We start from the raw sequence: 12,843 nt of genomic DNA, 5'->3' as shown, positions 1-12,843 counted from the left end.
ACAGAATTATTCATATCTGGTACAACAGGAATTATATCTTATTAATGGTAGGACCTTGCCTTGCAAATGCTAATTTTGTTGAAATAGATTTTATTGAATCCAAATGAACTGCCTTTTTTTTTTTTTGAGACAGAGTCTCACTGTTACCAGGCTGGAGTGCAGTGGCACTATCTCAGCTCATTGCAACCACCGCCTCCCAGATCAAGCAATTCTCTTGCCTCAGCCTCCCAACTAGCTGTGACTACAGGCACATGTTACAACGCCCAGCTGATTTTTGTATTTTTAGTAGAAACTGGGGAACTGCTTTAATTTAAAAATAAGAACTAAAACCTAAGAAGGTTAAGGGAAATTCTCAAACTCACATCAGAAATTTAGTAGCAGATTTAGGTCTCAAATCCAGTTTTCCAAATACATAAATAATTATTTGGTCAGGCACAGTGGCTCACACCTATAATCCCAGCACATTGGGAAGCTGAGGTGGAAGGACTACTGCTCCAGCCTGGTGACTGTGAGGCCAGGAGTTCAAGACCATCCTGGACAGTATAGCAAGATCCCCATCTCTACTAAAAATTTAAAAATTAGCCAGGTGTGATGATACATGCCTATAGTTCCAGCTATTCAGGAGACTAAGGTGAGAGAATCGTTTGAGCCCAGGATTCAAGGCTGTAGTGAACTATGATCACACCACTGCACTCCAGCCTAAGCAACAGAATAAGACCATGTCTCTAAAGATAATAATAATTACTATTATTTAACTTCTAATCAGTTACTTTTTCATTCAATTTTGTCAGTCTTTTCAAGGAACCAGCATTTTGTTTTGTTGATTTTCTTTACTGTTTTTCTATTCTCTATTTCATTATAGCAACTCTAATTTTTTTCTTTCTGTTTATGTTTCATTTGTTCTTTCTCTTTCTTTCTTTCTTTCTCTCTTTTTTATGGAAACCGAGTCTTACTTTGTCACCCAGGCTGGAGGAGTGGCACAATCTTAACTCACTACAACCTCTGCCTCCCTCCCGGGTTCAAGAAGGAGCTGAGATTACAGGCATGCACCACCACACCTAGCTAATTTTTGTATTTTTATTAGAGAAGGAGTTTCGCCATGTTGGCCAGGCTGGTCTCGAACTCCTGACCTCAAGTGATCCACACACCTTGGCCTCCCAAAGTGCTGGGATTACAGGCATGAGCCACCACACCCTGTCTTATTCTTCTTTTTCTATTTAAGAGAGATCAGATTGTAGATTTAAAAAATATGTATCCTTACTGAGCTATATCTTACATATCATACAATTTACTGATTTAGAGTATACAACTCAATGATTTTTAGTTCACAGATTTAATTCACAGATACGTCCAACCATCACCAATTTTAGAACAGTTTCATCACCTGAAAAAGGTAATGTCTTTTAGTTATAATCCTCCCTTTGGGCTGCTATCTCTCCTGCAGCCCAAAGCAATCACTATTCTGTCTTCTGTCTTCTGTCTTTATATATTTCCCTATTCTGGACTTTCTTATAAATAGAATAATGTAATATGTAGACTTTTTGACTGGCATCTTTCACTTAGCATATTTTCAAAGTTTAACCAAGTTGTAGCATTTATCTGTACTTTATTTCTTTTTATGGTTTAATAATGTTTCATTATAGTATGCACCACATTTTATTTTTCCATTTGTCAGCTGATAGACATTTGGGTTGTTTCTACCTTTCAGCTACTGTGAATAATGCTGCTATGAAGATTCACATACAAGAACACACAATCTTAAAATTCATATGGAACCACCAAGGACCCTGAATAGCCAAAGCACTCCTGACCAAAAAGAACAAAGCTGGAGGCATCACACTACCTGACTTCAAGATATGCTACAAAGCTATAATAATCAAAATGGCATGGTACTAGCATAAAAACAGACACATAGACCAATGGAACAGAATAGAGACCCCAGAAATAAATCCAAATATTTACAGCCAACTGATTTTCAACAGAAGCACTAAAAACATACATTGGGAAAGAACAGTCTCTTTAACAAATAGTGCTGAGAAAACTAGACATCCAGATGCAGAGGAATGAAACTAGACCCCTCTCTCTCACCATATACAAAATGCAACTCAAAGTGGATTAAAGACTTTAGTGTAAGATCAAAACTAAGAAACTATCAGAAGACAACAGGGTAAATGCTTCAGGACTTTCATCTGGGCAAAGATTTTATGGATAAGACCTCAAAAAGTGCAGACAACAAAAGCAAAAATAGATAAATAAAATTCTAGCAAACTAAAAAGCTTATGCACAGCAAAAGAAACCATTAACAGGATGAATAGACCACCTGCAGAATGGGAGAAAATATTTGCAAACTATTCATTCAACAAAGGATTAATATGCAGAATACACAAGGAATTCAAACAATTCAACATAATAATAATAATAATATGATTTTTAAAAGGATATGAACATTTCTCAAAAGAAGACATACAAATGGTCAAGAAGTATATGAAAAAATGCTCAACATTACTTATCAGGGAAATGCAAATCAAAACCACAATGAGATATCATCTCTGCCTAGTTAGAATGTCTTATCAATAAAACCAAAAAACAGCAAATGCCAGAGAGGATGTAGAGAAAAGGGAGTTCTTACACACTGTTGGTGGGAATGTAAATTAGTATACCCATGATTATGTTCATAAGTGAAATACACCAAGCAAAAAAAAAAAAAAACCACACATTGTCACTCATATGGAGTCTTAATTTTTTACTTTTTTATTTTCCGTCTACAATGTTGTCAGATGGAATCTTTTTAAAAATGATATAGAAATAAGGAATATAATAGTGATTACATGAGGCTATAAACAGTGGGAAGACTGGAATAAGGAGAGAGTGATTAATGGATACACAAGTACGGCAACATAGGAGGAATAAGTTCTAGTGTCCTATAGCACTGTAGGGTGACTATAGTTAACAATATTTTATTTTATATTTTCAAATAGGTAGAAGAGAGGATTTTGAATGTTTCCAACACAAAAAAATAATAAATGTTTGAGATGATGAATATGCTAATTACCCTGATTTGATCACTGCACATATATACATGTATTGTATACATGTATTGAAATCTCACACTGTACCCCCTAAATATGTACAATTATTATGTGTCAACTAAAAATTTAAAATTTTATGTACAAGTTTTTCTGTGTTTTCATTTCTCTTGGGTGGAACTCCAGGGTCACATGGTAACTCTATGTTGAATCATCTGAGAAACTATCAGCAGCTGCACCATTTTATATTCCTAGTAGTAGTGTATAAAGGTTCTGATTTCTCCACAACTTCAGTGATATTTATTAACTGGCTTTTCGATTCAAGCCATCCTACTGGGTTTGAAGTGATATCTCAAAAAGATTTTGATTTACAAATAACAAATAATGCTGAGCATCTTTTAATGTGTTTATTGGACACTGTATATCTTCTTTGGAGAGATGCTATTTAGGTCCCATTTCTTAACTGAGTTACTTGACTTTTATTACTGAGTCGTAAGAGTTTTTTATATATTCTAGGTACAAGTCCCTTTTTAGATATATGATTTGCAAATATTTTCTCCCATTCTGTGGGTTATCTTTCTCTTCCTTGTTGGTGTCCTTTGAAGCACAAATGTTTTTAATTTTGATTAAGTCCAATTTATCTATCTTTCCTTTTGTTACTTATGCCTTTGGCATCATATCTAACAATGCTTTGCCAAATCCAAGTTCATGAAGATTTACCTATTGGCTGTGTTTTCTTCTATGAGTCTTATAGTTGTAGCTATTACATTTAGGTCTTTCATCCATTTTGAGTTACATTTTTATACAGTAAAGGTCAAACTTCATTCTTTTGTGTATAACTATCCAGGTGTCCCAGCAACATTTGTTGGAGGGACTATTCTTTCCCCATTGGATGGTCATGGCACCCTGGTCAAAACTCAGTGGGCTACAAATGTAGGACTGATGTCTGTACTCTCAGTTCTACTCCATTGATCTACATGTCTATCATTATGTCAGTACCATGCTGTCTTGATAACCGTTGCTTTGAAGTAGGTTTTGAAATTCAGAAGTGTAACTATTGTATTTTGTTCTTCCTTTTCATGATTGTTTTGGCTATTAATATTTCCAGACATATTTTAGAATCAGCTTGATAGTTACTATAAAGAAGTCAACTGGTATTCTAATAGAAATTATATCATATCTGTAGATTAATTAGGAGCATACTGTCATGTTAACAATGTTCAGTCTTCCAATCCATAAACATAGCATTTCTTCTATTTAGATCCTTAATTTCTTTCAAACATATTTGCTAGTTTTCAGACTATAAGGTTTGTACTTCTTTTGTTAAATTTATTCCTGTCTTTTTAACTATTTTTGATAACATCATAAATGGAATTGTTTTCTTAATTTTATTTTGGATTGTTCATTGCAAGTGTCTGAAACTATAATTGATCTTTGTGTATTGACCTTTGTATGTTATCTTGTATCCTGCAATCTTGCTGAAATAATTTGTTAGTTCTAACAGATTTTTAGTGGATTCTTTAGGATTTTCTACTAAATCTAAAGAGTTATTGACTGACTGTCAAATTGATAGAATTTGCATTTAGAAATTTCTATCTCTATAAATACCCTCCAAGTACTATTTAGCTGCATCCTATATTTTGGCATGTTGTGTTTTCATTTTTATTCATCTCAAAGTGTGATTGAATTTCTCTTGTGATTTTTTTCTTTGACTTCTCAGTTATTTAGGTGTATGTTGTTTAATTTTCATATGTTGAATTTCTTCAAATTCCTTCTGTTATTGATTTCAAATGTTATTGAATTGTGGTTGGATAACATATTTTGTAATAATTTCAATCCCTTTAAATTATTGAGGTTTCTTTTATAGCCTAATATATGGTCTACCTGGTAGGATTTTCTATAGGTACATGAGAATACTATGCATTTTGCTTTTGGAGCGTCCTATGGTTACCTATTAGGCATCATTGCTTCATAGTGTTAAGTCTTCGATTTCCTTACTTGTTTTTTGCCTAATTGTCCTTTCCCCTCCTGAAAGTGAAGTCCAACTACAATTTTTTAAATTTTCTATTTTTTTAATTCAACTCTGAGTTCTTAGTTTGTATAATGTGGGACTCTGTTATTAGGTGTGTATATGTTTATAAATTTGTCTTCCTAATGGACTGATCTTTTAAGCATGACAAAATGTCTTTCTTTGTCTCTAGTGAAGTTTTTTGTCTTAAGTCTACTTGTCTCATATTGGTAAAACTACTCCATCTCTTTGGTTACTGTTTGCATGGCATATCTTTTTCCATTCATTACTTTCAATTTACTTGTGCCTTTAAATCTAAAATATGTCTTTTGTAGATGGCATACAGTTGGATCTTTTTTTTAATCATTCTACCAATCTCTGCTTTTAAACAGGGAGCATAATCCATTTATATTTAATTTAATTACTGATAAGGTAGGATATAAGTCTGCCATTTTGCTGTCTACATGTCTTTTTTGTTCCTCAAGTCCCCCAACATTGCCTTCTTTTGTGTTAAATAAATATTTTCTCATGTACCATTTTAATTCCCTTGTCAATTCTTTTATTATCGATTTTTGAGTTATTTTCTTACTGGCTGCCCTGGGAGTTACCATTAACATCTTAGTTTATAACAATCTAGTCCTAATTTATACCAATTTCAATGGTATACATATATGTGTGTGTATGTGTGTGTGTGTGTGTATAAATTTTTTTTGAGACGGAGTGCAGTGGTGTGATCTCAGCTCACTGCAACCTCTGCCTCCCGGGTTCAAGCAATCCTCCTGCCTCAGCCTCCCAAGTAGCTAGAACTACAGGTCTCCACCACCACGTTTGGCTAATTTTTATATTTTTAGTAGAGGCAGGCTTTCACCTTGTTGGCCAGGCTGGTCTCAAACTCCTGACCTCAAATGATCCACCCACCTCAGCCTCCCAAAGTTCTGGGATTATAGGCGTGAGCCACCACACCTGGCCCAATGGTATATTTTCTTAAATGCTGTAAAGAGTTCAACTCCTCTGTGCTATTATCATTATGTGCTCATCAATACAGATCTATAGTTATTGCCCCATGCAATTATCTTCTAAGTCAGATATGAGAAAAAAGAGCAATAAAAAAAACAAATACATGTATATGCCTTTAACATTTACCTACATGATTACCTTACTGGTGTTCTTTATTTCTTCATATAGATTTGAGCTCCTGTATAAGATTCTTTCAATTCAGCCTGAAGGACTTTTTCTTATTTCCATCTGCAATAACAAAAATAGTATAGCCCAGGTGGCTTACACAACAAACATGTATTTCTTACAGTTCTGGGAGTTGAGAAGTCAAAGATCAAAGCACCAGCAGTTCCAATGTCTGGCAAGGGCCTCTTCCTGGTTTGTAGACTCATTGTATCCTAACACAGTGGAGAGGGAGGAGGTAAATTCTCTTACATCTCTTCTTATAAGAGCATGTTGATCTCAGCATGAGGGCTCCAAGCTCATGACCTGCTCACCTCCCAAAGGCCTATCCCCAAATACCATAATAATAATATAATAATAATATTGGGGGAAAGGGTTTCAACATATGAATTTTGTGGGGACACAGATATTTAATCCATAACATTTTACTCCAGATCCCCCAAAATTCATGTCGTTCTCACATGCTAAATATATTTATTCTATTTCAACAGCCCCCAAAATCTTAACTCATTCCAGATTGACTCTAAAGTCTAAGGTCCAATGTCTCACTTAAATATTTAAATCAGGCCAGATGTACTGGCTTATGCCTATAATCTCAGCACTTTGGGAGACTGAGGCAGGAGGATACCTTGAGCCCAGGAGTTTGAACCAGCCTGGGCAACATGGCAAAACCCCATTTCTACAAAAAAATACAAAAATTAGCTGTGCATGGTGGCACATGCCTATAGTCCCAGCTACTCAGGAGGCTGAGACAGGAGGATTGACTGAACCCAGAAGTCAAGGCTGCAGAAGCCATGATTGTGCCACTGCACTCCAGCCTGGGTGACAGAATGAGACTCTCTCCAAAAAAAAAAAAAAAAATTTAAATCAGATATGGGTGAGACAAGTGACAAGTCTCACTGATGCAAAATTCTTCTCTAGCTATGAACCTATAAAACCAAAAAAGTTACGTGCTTCCAAAATACAATGGTAAGACAGGCATAGGAGAGACATTCCCATACAAAATGGGAAAAACAGAAAATAAGAAAGAGTAATGGATTCCAAGTAAGTTCAAAACTTAGTAAAGCACACTCATTTTTTGTTGAAAACTGGGCATTAAAAATAATATAATGTTGGCCAGGCACAGTGGCTCACACCTATAATCCCAGCACTTTGGGAGGCAGAGGTGGGCAGATCACCTAAGGTCATGAGTTCAAGACCAGCCTGGCCAACACGGTGAAACTCCGTCTCTACAAAAAATACAAAAATTAGCTGGGCACAATGGCAGGTGCCTATAAATGCCTCCTAGCTACTCAGGAGGCTGAAGCAGGAGAATCGCTTGTACCCAGGAGACGGAGGTTGCAGTGAGCCAAGATTGTGCCATTGCACTCCAGCCTAGGCAACAGAGTGAGACTCCATCTCAAAAAAATTAAAAATTAAAAAATATATATAATGTTACAACTCTTACAATCAAATTCCTTTCCCATCATCTACAGGATTTGTTGTTGTTTGTTTTAGTGATTATTCTGAACTAATTCAGTAAATTCTGTATTCATTGCCATGTTCCTGTCTTTACTGGGCTAACTTTTTACAAATTAATGATTAAACAGAGATTTCCTTAAATACCTGGAACCAATACATCTCCCAGAGTTCTCTGAGCAACTTTGTGTGGGTACTAGAGCATGCCTTTAAAACTAGAATATTTTACAATTCCACCTTAGCCTTCACTTCCTGCTTGTACAGAATCTCAAGATAAACTAGAAGTGAGAGCTTAGCTTAGAATCTTCTCAGTTCTTTTCTAAGCATACTTACAGCCCTTCCATGCAAATGACCTTCAGATTACAAGGAATATATCAAAGCTTTTCAAAGCCCCTATGCATATTTCATTCTCCAGTTATTCCTTTTATACTTTTTCTTAGCCCCAACTATTGTCCATCACCTCAGGCAACTTTGTAGGCAAAGTTAAAACACTTGCCTACAATTATTTTCACAATGCCCCCCGCCAGGGCAGAAAGGGGCTTAACACTGAGTGAGCTCTGAGTCAGCCTTAACGGTGGGGTCTTCTAGGGAACCATCAGACAAGTTGGATGACAATTCTTGGAGAGTGAGGCTTTGAAAGAGTTATGGATCCACTCTGGTGGCTGCCCCAAAAATATAGATTGTTATTTTTTAAGGCTACTGCATAGCTGGAAAGTGGAAGTATTCTAGTATTCTTACATAATACCTATTAACACTCTAGTATTGTATGAGTAGGGTTAGTTAAAAATGCCACAGACTTTGCTGTTCTTACTGAGATGCAGCCATCGTTCTTACAAAAATGATCCCTGGTTTGCTACAAGCTGTTGGTTAATTTCTAGAGTTCTAAAAATGTTAATTCTGAATATTTTTGCCAGTGTTTTCATTGCTCTTATGGAAGGGAAAATTCTGTGAGGTCCTTACTCCGCTATTTTTGCTGACATTCTCCCACCATCTTTTTAAAGCCAAAAATAATCCAAATCATAACTAAGTACAAAAGCTCTAGTAGCTAGATACCAACATCATGGAAATGGAGGGCTAGAGGTTGCAAAATAATGAAAAGGTAAAAAGAGCCCATGTCTTCTGTGAAATTGCCCCATAAGGCCCATTCAGAATATCCATGAATTTCTAATACCTCTTCATCCTCTTTTAATTAAACCTACTCTTCCTTAAAAACCAGCATCCCAAGATAAATGAGAATAAGCTAATTCAGTCTTGTTGATTCCCTGTTTTGTTTAATTACTAGAGTTCTGATTTGTTTAATGTCTAGAGATTGCTTTCTACTATTTTTATTACAAATGTGCCTTGACTTAGCTACAATATTTCTGCAGAGAAAGGTGCTCTACATTCCAAACCAATCAACTTTATAAACTTTTGAAATCAAATAAATTGGTAACAAAGAATTGGCTGCATGCAATTAATGACTAAAACCAGTAATGTAAAAATTAAGTGATATAGGCGTAGATTACCAGGGGCCTCAGAAGGAAGTAAGACTTAAGTTAAATGTTGAAAGACGGAGAAAGAATTAGGAGAGCACGGGAAAGACTGTATAACCAGAAGCGTCCAGTCTGTAACTAGCATAATATAATCTCAGGTAAGTGAGTAAACTAAATTGGCTATGATAGTGGTTAACAGATTGTATTTGATGAGATGAGTATCTTATGAGTGGTTAATGTGGAGAAGAGAAGGTTAAAGTAAGGAAGACACTGAAGCTGGAGAATACAATAGAAATCCTCAAACAACATGTAGAGAATTTTGGGTTTTATTTATTATTTTGTTGTTGTTGTTGAGATGGGGTCTCATTAAGTTGCCCAGGCTGGTCTTGAACTCCTGGACTCAAGCGATCCTCCCACCTCAGCCGCCCAAAGTACTGGGATTATAGGCATGAACCACTGTGCCCAGCCATGTAGAGAATTTTTGACTCGACTTGTATAACAATGGTTTACAACTGCTTTCTTTCCTCCAATACAGCTCAGAGATGCAATCATTTCCGGTAATAGCAGTGGCTCACTATTCAAAAGATCCTCAAACATAGTGAAGAGATAGTGAGAATGTTATAGAAATAACTGAGAGATTTCAAAAAGCCCCACTCAGGATTCTGATATGCCTCCCTTCACCACCCTACTCACACCTCCACACTTCTCTGGGAATTAAAAGCCACAGGAGACCTTAGAAAACAGTGGCCTTTTTAAAGTGTTATGGCTATATTCCGTGATTTAACTACCTAATTTCCTAAACATTAGGCAAATTTGTTTCAACACTTTCCAAAATATAATTCATAGAATACTCATCTCATAAGATACAATTTATTAAAAAATTAAGCCAGGCATGGTGGCATGCACCTATAGTTCAAACTACTCAAAAAACTAAGAGGGGAGAATTGCTTGAGTATGGGAGTTCAGGTCCAGTGTGGACAAGATAGTGAGACCTTGTCTCTAAAATAAAATAAAATTCAGTCCACATAAGTTGGGAAAGCCCACATAGCATATACCCTTCTATCAGAAATTCACAAACAATATTAATGTGCCTAAGAAAGGATCTAAGAACTTCCACAGTAAACTGTTTAATTTTTTCAATCCATACACATATTTGATTATAAATCTTATTCTTACGTAATACCTATTAACACTCTAGTATTGCAGAGAAAAAGTTGAGAAACTCCAGCCTACATTAGCCAGGGACATGTCACATGTGGTTCTGTGCCTACCACAGATCTGCTTATGTGAGACAATGTAACAGGAAGTGGTATCGTTCCTCTCTCCACAAACTCCACTCCCTACAATACTCCCTGGCCAGCCTTCATTTGCCTCTTTAAATCCTAGTGCAGAGATGAGCTAAGGCCAGTCCCTTCTCCCATCCTTCAGGTCCCTACATGGTTTTATTCAGTACAGATGTGTGATCAAGGCTCCTGGGTTCCTCATTGTTTTTCTGGGAATCTCACCAATACTCGCCCACTGCATCTGAGCTAAGTCACTGAGCTGGCCCAAAGAGAAACCAACATGAAGAACATGGTAGCACTTGTGGGTCTTCTTGTGCAATTAACTAAAGAACAGGGATGGGCTGTGGAAAGCTGCAGTGCAGGGGACAAAAGATGAGAACTGGCCTAAATGAATTATGGCCTAAATGAACTGGTCTGAGCCTAAATGAATTACAAAAGAGCAAGGCAGACAAGATGAAGATGAGAAACGACCTTCTTCCCACTCTCATTTTCTTCCTCTGTAAAAGCCCTGAGTGGCCTTTCAATTCTTCCCGAGCACAACTGTAGGCTGCTTTCTCCCTCAAAGCTGTGCTCTGTGCTCCCTCTGCTGGCTCTCACATGCCAACTACATTTAAAACCAACTACAGGATAGTACAATGCCCACAATTTGATGGCCTTCAGTGATGTCCGCCACTTGTACGTGCTCTCTTAAATTTGGCTATACTTCCTAGAACAAAATTAGAATTCAATTTCTTTTGTATTATTTTTAAAAAGTGGAGATAGGAGGGGAATTATTAAATAAATTATTGTACTTCATACTATGAAATGCAGCCATGTAATTTGTGTCCAAAACTGTGTGAGGTACTGAGGATAAAAAGATTTGGTAATATATTGAAATTGTGAAAATTCGTAAGTTAGCGAGGGGAGACTGACGTATAACACATTTTTCAAAAGGAAGAATTTTAGAAAATTTCTGTAACGTGCCTTAAATGATGACTCAAATATGTCCTCTAAATGTATAAAGAGGCATCTCACATAGTCTAGGCTGGGCTTTCTTTAATATGCATCTTGGGCTGGGTGCAGTGGCTCACATCCCAGCACTTGGGGAGGCTGAGGCGGGAGGACTGCTTCAGCCCAGGAGTTCAAGACCAGCCTGGGCAACATGGTGAAATCCCATCTCTACAAAAAAATTAAAAAATTAGCCGGGCATGGTGATGCATGGCTATAATTTCAGCATTTTGGAAGACTGAGCCAGGCTCATCACTTGAGGCCAGGAGTTTGAAACAAGCCTGGCCAACATGGCGAAACTCCGTCTCTACTAAAAATACAAAAATTAGCATGGTGTGATGGTGTATGCCTATAATCCCAGCTACTTGGGAGACTGAGGTGAGAGGATAGCTGCAGTGAGCCAAGATCATGCCACTGCACTCCACCCTGGGTGACAGAGTAAGATTCAGTCTCAAAAGAAAAAAAAAAGAAAAAAATTTTAATGTGCATCTTATTGGATAGATTTGGTTACAAGACAATATGAAACCATCATGATCATAACTGCCATCTGCTATGCCTACCCCCATTATGGACACCTACTAGGGACAAGTCACTATACACTTTATGCTTTTTATGCCTTAGCTCATTTTACAAATTAGGCACAGAGATGAGCCTAAAGAACAAACTATAGTTCAGAGATGCAAAGTAAGGATTCAAATCCAGGTCTGCCTGGTGCCAAAGTCCCTTCAATTCTTCTTACTACACTACCTTGAATCATTATCCAGTTTTCACAAATATTGTTATCTGAGGTTTCCTCCACTGGTTGCTAAGCATAGTGGAAAAGTCTAATATGACAGTTAGCAACAGTATCCTATGTCGTGTTCAGACTGAGCAGCACTCTTTGTGCTCTATGGGAACCCCAGACTTAAAAAATCAAAATATAAACACCAAAAGCATTGGCAACAAAAGCCAAAATAGACAAATGGGACCTAATGAAACTGCACAGCTTCTGCACAGCAAAAGAAACAGTCACTAGAGTGAATCGGCAACCAACAGAATGGGAAAAAATTTTTGCAGTTTACCCATCTGACAAAGGGCTGATATCCAGAATTTACAAAGAACTCAAACAGATTTACAGGAAAAAAACAAACAAGCCCATTCAAAAGTGGGCAAAGGATATGAACAGACACTTTACGAAAGAAGACATATATGAGGCCAACAATCATATGAAAAAACTCATCGTCACTGGTCATCAGAGAGATGCAAATCAAAACCACACTGAGATACCATCTCACGCCAGTTAGAATGGCGATCATTAAAAAATCTGGAGACAACAGATGCTGGAGAGGATGTGGAGAAAAAGGAACACTTTTACACTGTTGGTGGGAGTGTAAATTAGTTCAACCATTGTGGAAGACAGTGTGGCGATTCCTCAAGGCCTTAGAAATAGA

At 36.9% G+C, this 12,843-nt stretch overlaps 1 pseudogene across 1 annotated transcript in view; it reads right to left on the bottom strand.

Annotated features, from left to right (window-relative positions):
• The window catches only part of LOC100401338 (small ribosomal subunit protein eS7-like), a 73,770-nt pseudogene that overhangs the window by 52,820 nt on the left and 8,107 nt on the right, over positions 1–12,843 (bottom strand). The window lies entirely within an intron of this gene.

The sequence above is a fragment of the Callithrix jacchus genome, chromosome 3, assembly GCF_049354715.1.
Source record: "Callithrix jacchus isolate 240 chromosome 3, calJac240_pri, whole genome shotgun sequence".
Lineage (NCBI taxonomy): Eukaryota > Metazoa > Chordata > Mammalia > Primates > Cebidae > Callithrix > Callithrix jacchus.
The sequence above is the reverse complement of the archived record's forward strand: the minus strand, read 5'-3'. Positions and strand labels throughout refer to the sequence as shown.